Source organism: Adiantum capillus-veneris, chromosome 24, assembly GCF_014529385.1.
Source record: "Adiantum capillus-veneris isolate H3 chromosome 24, ASM1452938v2, whole genome shotgun sequence".
NCBI classification, from domain to species: Eukaryota; Viridiplantae; Streptophyta; class Polypodiopsida; order Polypodiales; family Pteridaceae; genus Adiantum; species Adiantum capillus-veneris.
This window is the reverse complement of record NC_140954.1, coordinates 87,162,323-87,178,549: the sequence shown is the minus strand read 5'-3', so window position 1 is coordinate 87,178,549 and position 16,227 is coordinate 87,162,323.

The following is a 16,227-nucleotide window of genomic DNA, read 5'->3' as shown; positions in this document are numbered from 1 at the left end:
ATCTATTGTGTCTAATAGTGATTGGAATAATCTTGAGAAGTTAAACTCATCGATTATGCCTTGGCATATTGCAGACTTATCTCCTTGAAAGTACAATTGTGATGAGATCAATCAATGATCATCAACACTTATGGAGTGATTTGGCTTGAGGTAGGTTATATTTCTTACAAGCATGATGAGGGCTATAAATTAAAACCAGATCCTCTTAAGTTGGAATCGTATCTCTGTATGACCAAAAGAGAAAGATTTCCAACACCCAAAGAAGGTAGTCATACTTGATTTTCTTAGGTGGTCAAGTAACAAACTACCTACTCTGAGGCTCTCTATGACCAGAAGAGAAATATTTTCAACACCGCAATGAAGGTAGTCATACTAGATTTTCTTGGGTGTTCAAATAATAGACTACCTACTCTGAGGCTCCCTTAGTTTATGTATGTCATCTCATGAATTAGTTGCTTGATTGCTAGGCCATGCCTAATTTCTACCACAAAAAACATAATCTATATTAAGTTGCACTATGTGCATAGAGCCAATGATATAAAGTGCACACGCCACTCTAAACATATACAACAATCACAAGCCAGACTACCAGCCTCAATTCTTCCCGAACACAGTAGTTGGTATTGTAGTAGAAGCGTAAACAATGATTTGGTGGAAGGAGCCCATTGTACTCGCATGCCATGAATGCATATCAGACAAATAGTGTGATAAAATCTTGGCTATGATAAGCCCTTGGCTGTAGTGATGGTCTCAATAGTTTGAGCCAATTTCATACGTGCCTTGCACGATTGCATTGGCATGGATACATCACAATTTGTCGTTGCCAAACGTAAACTGTGAGCTTATGTCCTCTTATTGCCAAACTTGTGTGGCATTATCTTTGATTCTTAGTCAATGTGGAAAGTAATGCACGGAATACAAACCTTGCTTTGAGTTAAGTCTATCAATGCACTTTGCTTGCACAACAGAGAAATATTCCTCAAATGAAAAGGTAAAGATAGGAAAACAAGTAGAACTTGAAATTATCTAATCTTGTCACTACTCTGAGAATAGTTGCCTTTGCTTGAATCTGGCTGGAGCTATGTATACTGAGAAATTTAGAGCTATCAACAACAGATGTACCTTGCATGCCCTCGTGGCTTGGTTCATACCAGCCTCTACTAAAAAATCAAGTTGACATGTCGCCAAGGTTCTCCAAGTTCAGATGCTAATAGCATATTCCAAACTTTAACAAAAGATGACCAAAAGTGAAGCATGGCTTTGCATAAGCTCATCGGAAAGATGAGAGAGAATGGAGCTTCAGTGCTCTTAGCTAACATGGGATCTTGTTGACATATGTCAAGGTAAATGAAAATGGACGATGTTGAGCTTTCATAGAGAATCGGCCTTGCCAAATTGTGCATTTTGTTGAGAATCCTTATAATGCTCAATATTCAAAGAAATAGCATAGAAAGCTTAGCTATCCAGCTACATCTAATTGTCAAACTTTACTTGTCATAATAATCAATATCTAATTCTCCTAAATGATTTTCTCATATTAAACTGATCATTGAATGTGGGGAAGTGCCAAGGGAGAAAAAGCTAGAATATTGGTTAAGTTAGCAGACCGGCCACAGTAGGGATCCAAAGGAAGGAAAATAGGGATCCAAAGGGGGGGCCATCTGCAAAAGAGCTATGTGAAACAATGGGCCAAAAAGACCCTAAGGTTCAGCCCATTAAGACTTCCAAAATGCTAAGGTTCCAAAATTCAAAGGTTGTGTCCAAAGGTCAACCCTAGGGAAAATTGGATGCTTAGTGTGTGCCCTAAAAAGTCTTTGCATATCCCTACATGGGAGGGGGCGAGGCCCAAAGCTAGGGGATGAGAGAGAAAGCCACACACACACACACAGGCTCCCTTTACACAAAGGGAATGAGGGACACATGTCAGCTCCCTAGGCCAGATGCCCACAAGGTGTGCCCAATTCCTATTGGAAGACCCTTGAAGTGGACCAATGAGAATTAAGCTAGAGTAAATCTAGTTTAATTAATTTAAAAACATTTAATAAAAGAAACCAATAAGAATTAAGTGTCCTAGAAGACTATTGGGCAGTCTCCCAAGGGGTCCAATGAGCATTCAGGAGCCCCATGGCTTGCCTGATTCCTATTGGCCAGGAGGCAAAGGGGTCCAATGAGAGTTTAGTTTAATTATTTAATTACCTAAAGCTCTCACAAAAGGGGAAAGGGGGACACATGTCAGAAGGCTATCACTTATGCTGCTTAATCCCTATTGGCTTGACCTGGGAAGGTCCAATGAGGCAAAAGCCAGACTTATTTAGCAGCTAGGGCTCGCCCAAGAGAGGGGGGGGGCTGATTTTTGCTTGGCATTGACACACACACTCTCACACTTGACCATGTGTGAAGGGAAAATACTCTATCTCCTCCCAAGCTTTAATGGAGAGCTCATCACCTACTCCAAGCTTGTGAGATAGAAGCCTACATCAACACTCTCTTGGCATGTGGATGCAAATCCAACCAAGAGCCAAGCTTCAATGCATGCTCATCTTCTCTACCAAGCTAATTACTAAGCTAAGCTATGCTAATATGAGTGATTATGTGAGGAGATGTACTTCTTTCTCGTAAGATACTTCTTTTTCCTCTCAATCTACTCTCATACCCTGCTAGCTCTCACCATCTTCGAAGGTGTGTGAGGTCTTGGGTCTGAGAACGGGGATAATTCAAGTTGTGTTTGATTAAGTGTTTTGCTTGGTGTATGAAGCTTCCATCTTCATTGCACTAGCTAGTCTTGAAGGAACACAAAGAATTGTATTGTACAATGTCTCTCTTGATGGGAGAAACCATAATACAAAGCCTTTTGGAGGGGGGACCGACTCCATGCAAATCCGGTCCTCAACTGTTGTCAATAGCTTAATTGCTCTCTCTCTTTTGAAAGTATTGTCGATGCTATCTAACTAGGTGTTATGCTTTTTGTTGCTCTCTCCACCCAAGCACTCTTGTAAATCTCATTAAGAATCAACTCTAATGAAATGCCCACTATGTTCATGCTAAATTCCGCTACACAAAAGATTTTAGGCCATTAAATGTTACATTGGTATCAGAGCTCAAGGTTTCTCTTTTCTTGCTCAAGAAGGGAGGTCCTCAAGCTAGCTACAAATGGTTGGTATTATTAATTGCCTGTGAGTAAGTAGAATAGGTATTTTTCAGCCTTTCAGTGCGCCTGCCTTTGTGCAGTTAACGGGGCATCACCGTCGAGAGCTATGGTCTTAATAGTGGAGTCCTACGGGGCTTGCCTACGGCTTAACCACTATTGAGCTATTAGAAGCTTGACAGGAGCCGGTGCTGTTTTGGTGTCGAAAGACCCTCTCTTCTATTCCTTGCAATTAATGGTATTCGAGCCGCGGGTACAGTAGCTTGAGTGCTTTTTCTAAAGGGGTAAAGAGGAGTAGCAACTAGGGCTTGAAGTGCCAAAGTACACCTAAAAAGTTTACACCTAAAAGTTGTTAGAATGGCTGACAATATTAAAGAGAGTGAAATTAATGTTGATAACTTTGATTTTGCTCATGAGCAAGCTACTAATGATGCTTCAATGCTTGTTAATTATCTTGTTTCTAGGCTTCAACAAGCCATGGGCAATCCATCTCTCCAAAGTGAAGTGCAACGGCAGCTCCGTGCTCACGGGATTCTCCAAGCTCATCACCATGACGAGAGAACACCTAGGAAGCCTCCTTGTGAGACTACCAAAAGAGGTCTCTCTCCGATTCGGGAAGAAGAAGAGAATCCATATGAAGGGCTCAAGAACTTACTTCTTGATGATGCATCTCCTTCCCAAAGGAGAACTCAAGATCCTCCACCAAAGGAACGAGAAAGAAGCGAGTCTCCCGCCACCTCGGCGGAGATGGCTCCACGAAGACGGCGGGCTAAACGCTCTCCATCACCACCAAAGCGGAGAAGAACATCACACTCTTCTCCACGCCATAATTCAAAGAGGGATGATAAAAAGCAAGAGAAGAAATAGGCGAGAAAGAGGACACCCTCTTCTCCATCTTCTTCATCCTCTTCCTCTTATGAAAGCTATGGTGAAGACGACAAAGATCAAGACAAAAAAAAGGCGAGAAAGAGGTCACCCTCTTCTCCACCTTCTTCAAATTCTTCATCTTCTGAAGAAAGTGATGGTGCAACTTTTGAACCATCAAAAAGAAGAGGCCATAGAAAATCCTATGCCGCATGGAAGAGGTCGTCCAAGCTGAAGAAATTCAAAGAGGGAGGGAAGAGCATCTCTTTCCTTACCTATGATGGCACCTTCGGTGCTACAGACAAAGTTTTGGCCTTTATCCAGCAATTCGATGCGGCGTTTGGAGATGAGGGCTTCACGGAGTCCTCTAAGCTACGCCATGTAGCTATGCACTTTCAAAAGTCCGCCAGACAATGGTGGTCTAGCCTACGACCCAACGGTGAAGCTCCACGAACATGGAAGGCTTTAAGAGCTTCCATTATGAAGCAGTTTTTGGCCACCGATGCCAAAGACAAAGTACTCACCGAATGGCGAAGCTTAAAGCTCTCTCCCAATGAATCCATCCACAAATATGTAGACAAGTTTTGGGACCTACAACTCAAAGCCACTGTCTTCAAAAAGTTGGATTTTGGAGAGCAAAAGCAACAATTTTGTGCGGGCTTAACCGAAGAAATGGCGGAGTATGTCAACTCCCAAAGGCCACGTACCATATCGGCGGTAATACACCATACTATGGTGGCCTCGCGAATCAACTTCCAAACGGGGGGTAAAAGAAATAATAAGCCCCCGGAAAACAAGGGTTCCAATGAGCCTAAGGAGAAGGACAATGTCCAAAAGTCTCCTAAGGGCAATTCCAACAAAGCTAAAGAGAAGGGAGTTTACAAAGGAAAGAATAAACTCTCTCCTGAAGAGCTTGAGCGTTATCGTAAAGATAACCGGTGTTTCAAGTGCGGCGAACAAGGGCATGCGTACCGCGCTTGTCCCCAAAAGAACAACCGCCAAGATCCTCCTAGAGCTTCTTTGGTTGAAATCCAAGAGGAGGAGATTCACCAAACTCACCACAAAGGATCTCCTCTATGCCATGCTTGGGGAAAGGTAAGAGAACATGATGCTTTTATTCTCTTTGACCCTGGTTCTACTCACAATTTCATATCTATGGAGTTAGCCACCAAGCTAGGCATACAATCCTACGAGATGGGAGATATCCTACCCGCAGACAGTGCCTTCAAGGGGCAAGAAGCTTCAGTCACTCCCTTAATCGGGAAATTGAGGCTTCATGTCCAAGGCTATGTGGACAAAGAGGATTTCTTTATCTCTCCTCTCAAGCATGAGGATGTAATCCTAGGGGCACCATGGTTTGACCGTCTGGCTGCCCATGTTAAATTTCCTGAAAGGAGAATCTCCTTTAAGTTCAGGGAAAAGGACATGTATATAGATGCTAGGGAGATGGGTAACACCATCCCCATTGTACATACACCAGCTTTCAACAAGTCAATAAAGAGCTCTATTTCCGTGTACATGATTTTTGTTAAAGATTCTCAAAATGAACCTAATGCTTTAGCAAAAGAAAATAAAAGCAACCAAAAGGAATTAGAGTTATCCAATTTTCTCAAGGGGTTTCAAGATGTCTTTATTGACGACATCCCTTCTGAGCTACCTCCTAAACGAGGTAATGACGACCATGCAATTGAACTTCTTCCAGGAAGTTCACCGCCTAACAAACCTCCTTATAGAGTTTCTCAAGCTCAACAAGAGGAGATTATGCGGCAAGTGCATGAGTTAATTGAGAAGGGCATGGTTAGGCCTAGCTCATCTCCATTTTTCTCACCTGTGCTATTAGTGCAAAAGAAAGACGGCACATATCGTATGTGTGTCGACTATAGAGCACTAAATAGGATCACTATCAAGAATAGGTTTCCCGTTCCACGGGTAGAAGACCTATTTGATAAGCTACAAGGATCGACCTACTTCAGTAGGATTGACCTAAAAAGTGGCTATCATCAAATAAGGATAGTTGATCAAGACATTGTAAAGACCGCATTTCGTACTACATTTGGTCTTTACGAATACATTGTCATGCCTTTTGGCTTGACTAATGCACCAGCCACATTTAACCGCTTGATGGAGAAGCTGTTCAGGCCTCATCGAACCTTCACTGGAGTGTTCTTTGATGATATTATCATCTACTCTAATTCATTGGAGGAACACAAGCAACACCTCCAGGTAATATTTCAAGTTTTAAGAGAGAATAAACTTTATGTTAATCGAAAGAAAAGTGAATTTTTCTTGCAAGAGATTCAATATTTAGGTCACATTATCTCTCGAGATGGAATCCAAATGGATCCATCCAAGTTAGAGGTAATAAAAGGATGGCCTAAACCAAGGAATCTTCATGAACTAAGAAGCTTTATAGGTATGTGTGCATACTATAGACGCTTCGTAGAAAAGTTCTCACAAATTGCGGGACCATTACATGACCTAACAAAGAAAAATGTTAGGTATACGTGGTCTGCTAAGGAGAACAATGCTTTTGAAAAGCTTAAAGAAAAGCTTATCTCTCAACCTGTGCTTACACTACCGGATCTCTCAAAACCATTTGAGGTCCAATGTGATGCTTGTGGTGATTGCCTTGGGGCTGTTTTGCTCCAAGAAGGGCACGCCATAGGCTATGAGAGTCGAAGGCTCGACCCTGTTGAGCAAGCTCTAGGCATATACGAAAAAGAACTCCTTGCAGTTCTACATGCCTTAGACTCATGGAAGCACTATTTATTGGGGACTCCTTTCATTCTGCGAACGGATCACCAAAGTCTTAAGTACTTCATGACGCAGACCAAGCTCTCCGACAAACAAATGAGGTGGGCAAATTTCCTTTCGCAATTTCATTTTCATATTGCTCACATTGCTGGCAAGCATAATCAAGTAGCCGATGCACTCTCAAGACGACCGAGAGTGAATGCGGTTTCCATAGCAACTCACAATGATCTATCTTCAATGATAGATGAGTATGCTATTGATCCCGATTTTAGAGATGTGATTTCAGCCATTGCATTAGGGACGAAAGAAGAACCATTTACTTTACAAGATGGTTATCTTCCCTATGGCAATAGACTATGCGTTACTAACTCACTACGTGAGAAAGTAATGTATGAATCTCATGCTCCCCCATATGAGGGGCATAGAGGGATTCAGTCTACCCTAAAGGGAATTGAAACATATTTCTATTGGCCTACCATGAAAGTGAACATACATGAGTATGTTTCCAAATGTGTGGTATGTCAAAAGACAAAATTTGATAGAGGGAAGCAACTTGGATTGCTTCAACCCTTGCCAATCCCTAATTCACCGTGGGAGAGCATATCCATGGATTTTATCTTTGGATTGCCTAAGTCTATCCATGGGAATACGGGAATATGGACGATAGTAGACAGGTTTAGTAAACAAGCTCATTTTATACCTGTCAAAAAGACTATCAAAGCCCATCAAATGGCAACCCTCTTCATTTCACAAATTTTCAAGTACCATGGCTTGCCAATGTCCATAGTGTCGGATAGAGATCCTAGAATGACCAGTAATTTCTGGAAGGGTCTCTTTGAGAATTTAGGAACAAGGCTAAACTTCTCTTCGGCCTATCATCCACAAACTGATGGCCAAAGTGAAATAGCTAACCTAACTATTCTCGATCTACTAAAAGCCTATGTAACGGAAGTAGATCAAAGATCCCAATGGGAAAAGTACTTACCCTTAGTAGAGTATGCTTACAATAACACTGTACATACTTCTACAGGAAAAGCACCTTTCGAGGTAATTGAGGGAAGATCAAAAAGTCCCTTGCTACTTAAGGTACATGGGAAGATCTTCGCTGCAGATGAGTATAGCCGAGACCTACAAGAATCTTTCCAAAAGATTAAGGATGCTATCTCTATCTCACAGCAAAGGCAAAAGGCTGCTGCTGACAAGCACAGAAGAGCCCAAGCCTTTAAAGAAAACGATTGGGTCTTATTAAAGTTTCCCAAGGCTCGATTAAGGCACACTACGGGCAAGAATCCTACGGGCCACCAAAAGTACTATGCTAAACTAGCAAAAAGGTACTATGGTCCCTTCCAGATTCTTAGGCCAATCAATGAGATGGCCTATCAACTTAAGTTGCCCAATCATTGGCTCATACACAATGCTTTTCATGTGAGCCTCTTAAAGCCTTACAAAGGAGAGCCACCTCAAGAACCAACTATTGAAGACCCACCGGAGATCGAGGACCACGAGGAGGTGCTGCAGCCCGAGTCCATTCTCCGACATGAAGACAAGGTATTAAGAGGCGGTAAGACTATCAGACGATATCTTATTAAGTTTAAGAATTATCCTTTTGAAGATGCTAGATGGATGCAAGGCATACAATTAAAGGATAACCTAAACCTTGTCAATGCTTACAATGCTTCCCAAGAGTAAGCAAATGTACAAAATGTTAAAAATGAACAAAAATTTTTGTCTTATAAGACTCCCTTTTTCTTTATTTGTGCACAAAAATGAAGTAGTATGCATGCTTAGATCAAGTTTGTGGAGACGACGTCTCCCAAACACCAAGTAGAGCTTGTCACTCTACTATGGAAGACTGATAGGACTAATGTGCAGACATGCTTGCGGCAGCCTCAGGCTCTCAAGCGCCAAATGGACTAGTCATCCATTATGGAATGATGTCGTAGGGTAACATAGGGATCCTCTACCCGCTAAGAAAAGGACTCATGCATATGCTTTATCTTCTCTACACCATAGTCGAGGACGACTATGATTTCAAGAGAGAGGTAATGTCATAATAATCAATATCTAATTCTCCTAAATGATTTTCTCATATTAAACTGATCATTTAATGTGGGGAAGTGCCAAGGGAGAAAAAGCTAGAATATTGGTTAAGTTAGCAGACCGGCCACAGTAGGGATCCAAAGGAAGGAAAATAGGGATCCAAAGGGGGGGCCATCTGCAAAAGAGCTATGTGAAACAATGGGCCAAAAAGACCCTAAGGTTCAGCCCATTAAGACTTCCAAAATGCTAAGGTTCCAAAATTCAAAGGTTGTGTCCAAAGGTCAACCCTAGGGAAAATTGGATGCTTAGTGTGTGCCCTAAAAAGTCTTTGCATATCCCTACATGGGAGGGGGCGAGGCCCAAAGCTAGGGGATGAGAGAGAAAGCCACACACACACACACACAGGCTCCCTTTACACAAAGGGAATGAGGGACACATGTCAGCTCCCTAGGCCAGATGCCCACAAGGTGTGCCCAATTCCTATTGGAAGACCCTTGAAGTGGACCAATGAGAATTAAGCTAGAGTAAATCTAGTTTAATTAATTTAAAAACATTTAATAAAAGAAACCAATAAGAATTAAGTGTCCTAGAAGACTATTGGGCAGTCTCCCAAGGGGTCCAATGAGCATTCAGGAGCCCCATGGCTTGCCTGATTCCTATTGGCCAGGAGGCAAAGGGGTCCAATGAGAGTTTAGTTTAATTATTTAATTACCTAAAGCTCTCACAAAAGGGGAAAGGGGGACACATGTCAGAAGGCTATCACTTATGCTGCTTAATCCCTATTGGCTTGACCTGGGAAGGTCCAATGAGGCAAAAGCCAGACTTATTTAGCAGCTAGGGCTCGCCCAAGAGAGGGGGGGGGCTGATTTTTGCTTGGCATTGACACACACACTCTCACACTTGACCATGTGTGAAGGGAAAATACTCTATCTCCTCCCAAGCTTTAATGGAGAGCTCATCACCTACTCCAAGCTTGTGAGATAGAAGCCTACATCAACACTCTCTTGGCATGTGGATGCAAATCCAACCAAGAGCCAAGCTTCAATGCATGCTCATCTTCTCTACCAAGCTAATTACTAAGCTAAGCTATGCTAATATGAGTGATTATGTGAGGAGATGTACTTCTTTCTCGTAAGATACTTCTTTTTCCTCTCAATCTACTCTCATACCCTGCTAGCTCTCACCATCTTCGAAGGTGTGTGAGGTCTTGGGTCTGAGAACGGGGATAATTCAAGTTGTGTTTGATTAAGTGTTTTGCTTGGTGTATGAAGCTTCCATCTTCATTGCACTAGCTAGTCTTGAAGGAACACAAAGAATTGTATTGTACAATGTCTCTCTTGATGGGAGAAACCATAATACAAAGCCTTTTGGAGGGGGGACCGGCTCCATGCAAATCCGGTCCTCAACTGTTGTCAATAGCTTAATTGCTCTCTCTCTTTTGAAAGTATTGTCGATGCTATCTAACTAGGTGTTATGCTTTTTGTTGCTCTCTCCACCCAAGCACTCTTGTAAATCTCATTAAGAATCAACTCTAATGAAATGCCCACTATGTTCATGCTAAATTCCGCTACACAAAAGATTTTAGGCCATTAAATGTTACATTACTTGACCAAGGCAACCTTTGCTCGTCAAGTTGGCATTGTAAAAAAAAAATGCAAGAGCAATTAAGTTCAAAGTTTCAAAGTTGAATTTAACGCACCGAAAGTTTTTTTGGAATCATCAATAAGAGTTTAGGTCATGGTTGCAATATCTCCCAGGAGTAGATTAAGCTATGCTTAGCCATATCTGAGGTAGACATACTTGTTCTCAACAATGCACTCCACAGTGTTGCTCACCCGGTAGGTTGGCATGAGGTGGGACACCCACTCCTAGGGTTTCTCAGGGTTAGAGTCTTGAATGTTTTGCAATTCTACTACTAAATATATGTGTCAATTCTACTAAATATATGTGTCAATTCACTTTCAATGAGTTTACATATTTATTAGCATTTTTAGCCATCTATCAAGATTGTGGAGTTTTGCAGTAGGTAGAGCAATTGTGGAAATTGCCTATATATGCAACCAACCTGCTTGTACTTTTGGCATGTTGTTCAATGTAGAGATCTAGCCTTTTGAGGTACACCCTCTCTCTAGCATTTTTGTGTGTGCCACAACACTCTCTCTCTCTCTAGTATTTTCTCTCTCCACCATCTACTCTCTCTCTCTCTCTCTCTCTCTCTCTCTCTCTCTCTCTTCCTCTCTTCTTCTCGGCTGTGTGTGTGGTGTGTGTGCGCTAATAAAAAGAGGGAAATGGTATAACCTTTATATCTCCCAAGTGTGGTAGATTAATTATGACGTCATTTCCCTCTTGAATAACAAGTCTTGAGTTCAACTCCTCGTCAGCTAGATCTTTAAGGTCTCTCGGGATAGTTCCTATGACATTAAAACTCTCTTCTTCTCGAGTGTGTGTGTGGGTGTGTGTGTGTGTGCTAATAAAAAGAGGAAAATGGTATAACCTTTCTATCACCCAAGTGTGGTAAATTGTTTATGGCATTTCCCTCTTGAATAACAGGTCTTGAGTTCAACTCCTTGTCGGCTAGATCTTTAAGGTCTCTTGGAATAGTTTCCTACGACTTTAAAACTCTCTTCTTCTTGGGTGTGTGTGTGTGTGTGCTTATAAAAGAGGGAAATGATATAACCTTTCTATCACCCAAGTGTGGTAGATTGGTTATGCCATTTCCCTCTTGAATAACAGGTCTTGAGTTCAACTCCTCATTGCCTAGATCTTTAAGGTTGGGATAGTTTCCTACGACGTTAAAACTCTCTTCTTCTTGGGTGTGTGTGTGGGTGTGTGTGCTAATAAAAAGAGGGAAGTGGTATAACCTTTCTATCACCCAAGTGTGGTAGATTGGTTAAGCCATTTTCCTCTTGAATAATAGATCTTGAGTTCAACTCCTCGTCGGCTAGATTGTTAACTGAGTCAACGTCTGTTAACAGAAGCTGCTAAAGACCAAAGACGCACGGATGCACATCGAGGATGAATACGAAGAAGGAGTAAAAATTGGAGTTACACAATTTTCATGTTTTCCCAAAATGGTCACGTATTGTAAATTTCCGATTTATTTCAAGCCATTGAAATATTTTAATGTGTTACGGGCTCAATGGGAGTTCCAAGTTTTAAAGAATAGGTCACTTACTGTGCCTAGGTTGCAGATTCAGTAAGTGCTGAGCTCTAAAGGCCTTGGGCATCCTACCATTGTATATTTTTAACCTAGGTATATAAGGCAGTGTGTAAAAGAAATTAGGGTTCTCAAGTCATTTATTGAGAGCACTCTTTCGTGAGAGCTCTTGAGGTGTGTGGCTATGGAGTCCTTGAGCTTCTCCTTGCTCATGAGACTTGATTAACACTAATCAATGATTCATTCTCTCTCATTATGCCTCTCTCTTACTTCTTATGATTGCCTATGATGCTTAGATTATTTATATCTTAACTAATTAGTGGTTAATCCCTCTCTAATCTTGTGTGGTTGTCCTCTTTTGCTTGTGTGTGCATGTAGGTTTGATTGGAGTGTGGTGATCGATAGATCTATGTGTGTGTGTTTGCGATTAGTGTGTTGCATGATAGGATTAGTGTTGTAAGCGTCTTGCAATCGTAATGTGTATGATTTGGCTGATTAGAGGTGAAGAGAAGTGGATATGGAGATTGCCCTTCATTGCGGCTTAGCTCCTCCATAGGCTGAGAAGCTCACCTCGTAGAGTTAACCATTTGTGTTGCCACGATTAGCTCACTAACCGTGTGAGTGTTTCCATGCCCTCGCCGGGTAGCTCATCCCTCCAGATTGATAATTTTGTTGGTCATTGGAGTTATTGCAACAATGGGACCTGATGGCGGGAAAAAGAGCAGTGCAATTGGGTGGCCTCTGTACTCGTGCACACTCCACAAACCACGCCTCATGCAAACAAGCAAAGAACAAAACAAAGGGGGCACCACCCTAAATTAAGAGGTTTAGGGACCTCACACATAGTGCACATAGGGAAGTGAGACTTCTGGCATTATGATGGCATCAAAACATATGGCAAAACACATAGAAACGAAGCTTAGGGACCTTATGTAGCATATATATACACAAGACATCAGCTTAACAATACAACGGCATCTGATCATACATAACAAAGATATAGAGAAGCAAGCCAAGGATGGCATAATCCCTTGTCAAAAACAATCAACCCAGCAAGTAGGTATGATCCTACAAGCAACACATCAATACCTTAGAGAATGATGGCGAGGATGGTGGCCATGGAGCATGAGAGAAGACTCTTTATTTAGGTTTTAGGGCTAGTAATGTAGCATACTAGAGGGAGAGAGAGTAGAGCTCCATCCATAGCTCCTCGTTGTGAGCAATGTCGTCATAGCTTCGTTGCTTGGTGAAGTGGGTGAAGTGTTGTGTTTTGAGTGAGAGAAGGCCTCCTTATATACGTTTCTGAGAGGGTTTAGGATTAGGGATAAACATGCTTAAATCCGCTGATTGGGGTTACTTTTTGCTTAGGGTGGTCAACAGATTGAGGTCACTTGATATGTCACCATCAAGATATTCTCTAGAGTGATGTGAGAGGGGAGGGTAAATGCTGATTTTTCTGATTGTGACACATGGGAATAAGGCCTTGACCAGCATTTAAGAGCAGGTAAGGTGGCTGTTGAAACTGGAGATTTTCCACATGTCAGGGGGGGACCTGCTGGGTCCTCCTGAATATCAAATTCTCAAAAAATCCTCAACCATGGCTTCTTTTGACATGTGTTCTTTGAAAAAATCAGCATGTCTCTTTTCAACTCAAAAGTCTTTATCCCTGTTGACTCACCTTTACCATAAGATTTTCCCCTTTTCTCCTCCTGTAACTGCATTGTTGATGCCCAATCACTGCTTCTAGTAACAGTGAACTGCTACCTACCAAATACTTATGGTGCAGTAAAGAATATTCACCATGGGTAAAAAAAGTTACTGTAGGTAAAAAGTGATGTGTATTTACCATGTAGGTGAAAAATATTTACTGTAGGTAAAAAATATTTACTGTGGTAAAAAATATTTACTGTCGGTAAAAAAGTGAAAACGGAGTATGCTGTGCTGTGAGTCCACACGAACATCCTCGTGCAAATTTCACTAGAAATTCACACCTAGAATGGGCTATTCTGTAAGATATAGGTTGTAGGAATGCATAAGAGCTCGTTCCCACGTATCTTCTGTCCATGGCACTTTTTACTCTTTGGTGCTTGTGAAGTAGATTTTTCTTCTCTTTCGAGATCCCTTGGACTAGAGTATCCTCATCTCCCCAACAACTGACTGTGCCTTTATTGCATCTTCAGAAGGGGTCCTAAAAACCATGCATCATATAGCCCTCCCCCTTAAGCTAGATGTATTTGATGCCTCTAGCTGTAGGTTGTGCTACAATAGGGTTCTCTTGAATACTTACCCACCAGGTACCAATTGAATTTGCCATGAGGCCCATACACCAACCATTTGCTTAACAATCAACATGGAGTCACCAAAAACATTTAGCTTTGTGATGCCCTGAGAAAGACAACATTGCAACCCTAAAACAAGGGCATGGTACTCTGCTTCATTGTTAGAATGAACCTCTTTTAGATGAAACCCTTTTGCAAAGATCTTCTCCTTCTCTGGACCTAATATTACTATGCCTGCTGATGCCTTGTCTTTGGTCCTCTTGTAAGCCCCATCAAAATACAGACTGTGTGCTCCCAGTAGAACTTCAGGCTCCGGGATAGGCGGTACCTTACTAGGTGCCTCTTTCTTGGCCTTCTCATAACACCTTTGTGTGAGGAAATCTGCCAAACAAGCACGGGTGGAATCCTCTACTTGTAGTGTGTAGTCAAACTCTTGAAGCTGCACCACCCACTTTGCTATTCTTTGAGACAATTCCATGTGTTGTAGGGAATATGGAAAAACCTCCTCAGTTGTGATCACCACAAATTGTCTCGGAAGTAAGTAAGCCCGAAACTTCTCCACTGCAAACTTAAGAGCTAGCACCAATTTCTCAGTTGCGCTGAAACCCTTTTCAGCAGCTGTCATCACTCTACTAGAGAAGTAGACTGGTCTCATGAGAGATATCTTTGGGTCTTTTTGCATCAAGACAGCTCCTAGAGCTTCTAGACCTACACTAGGATTCACATAGAATAATTCACCCCATGTGGGTTGTAGGACGACAGGCAATGAGCTCAAAATGGTTTTAACTTCTTGAAAGCACCTTTCACCCTCCTCACTCCATGTCAATGTAGTGTGTTTAGTGATCTGCTGCAAAGGATAGATTGCCTGCGAAAGGAGATGTATGAATCGTCCCATGTAGCGAACCTTTTGAATGAAGGAGACTAGTTGCTTCACGTTTGAAGGAGTAGGTAAAGCTAACAATGTCTTTACCTTTTCAGGGTCAGCCTCAATACCATCTTGAGACACAACATGGCCTAGTAGAGTGACCTTGATCTCACCTATGTGGCACTTGTCTTTATTCAATTGCCCACCCAATTGGGCCAGACGGGTGAAACCTTCATCAACCTTGGACAGATGTACTTCCCTAGAGCTGTAAATGCAAAAATCATCAATGAAGACTCGTATGGACTTACCAAAGTAAGGTTGAAACACCAAGTTCATAAACCTCTGGAAAGTAGCTGGGGCATTAGTTAAACCAAAAGGCATAACTCTATAAGCAAAACACCCCCAAGGTGTTATGAAGGTAGTCTTTCTTTGGTCTTCATCTGCAATTCTGATTTGGAAGTAGCCTGAGTACCCATCACACACTGTGTACCTTTCATGACCAGCCACTTCATTTAGTATTTCATCTTGAAAAGGCAAAGGAAAATGGTCCCTTTTTGTGGCTGCGTTTAGAGGCTTGTAATCCACACATACCCTCCACTTCCCATTTTTCTTTGGTGCTACCACAACTGGAGACACCCACTCAGAATCTTCCACTGGGTAGATAAATCTTGCCTTGAGTAATTTTTTTACTTCTTTTAAGAGTGCATCTTGTTGCACTAGCCCTAATCTCCTTAGCCTTTGCACCACTGGTTTGGTACCTTCCTTTAATTGGATATGGTGTTGGGTTACCGTCACTCCTTTAATGTGCTCGTAATCAGTTATAAAGAGGCCAGCATGCTTCTTTAGTACCTGCAAATAGGGTTCTCTCTCTTCTTCTAGTAGGTCCTTAGCTAGCATCTCCTCTAAGCCTGTGGCTTCTTCCTTGTTTAGAGAGTCTTGACCACCTTCTCCTTCTGGGTTTCGCAGTATTATACCCATGACTTCCAAAGAGCTAGCATCCTCCTCAGATGACTCATCCTCAGATGAAGAGCAGCTGCTTGTGCTCCATTCATCCATAGAAGTCTCCATCTCTAGGTCTTGTTGTCTACCTTGCTTCATGTCATACAGAATTTTTTGTTGCTTT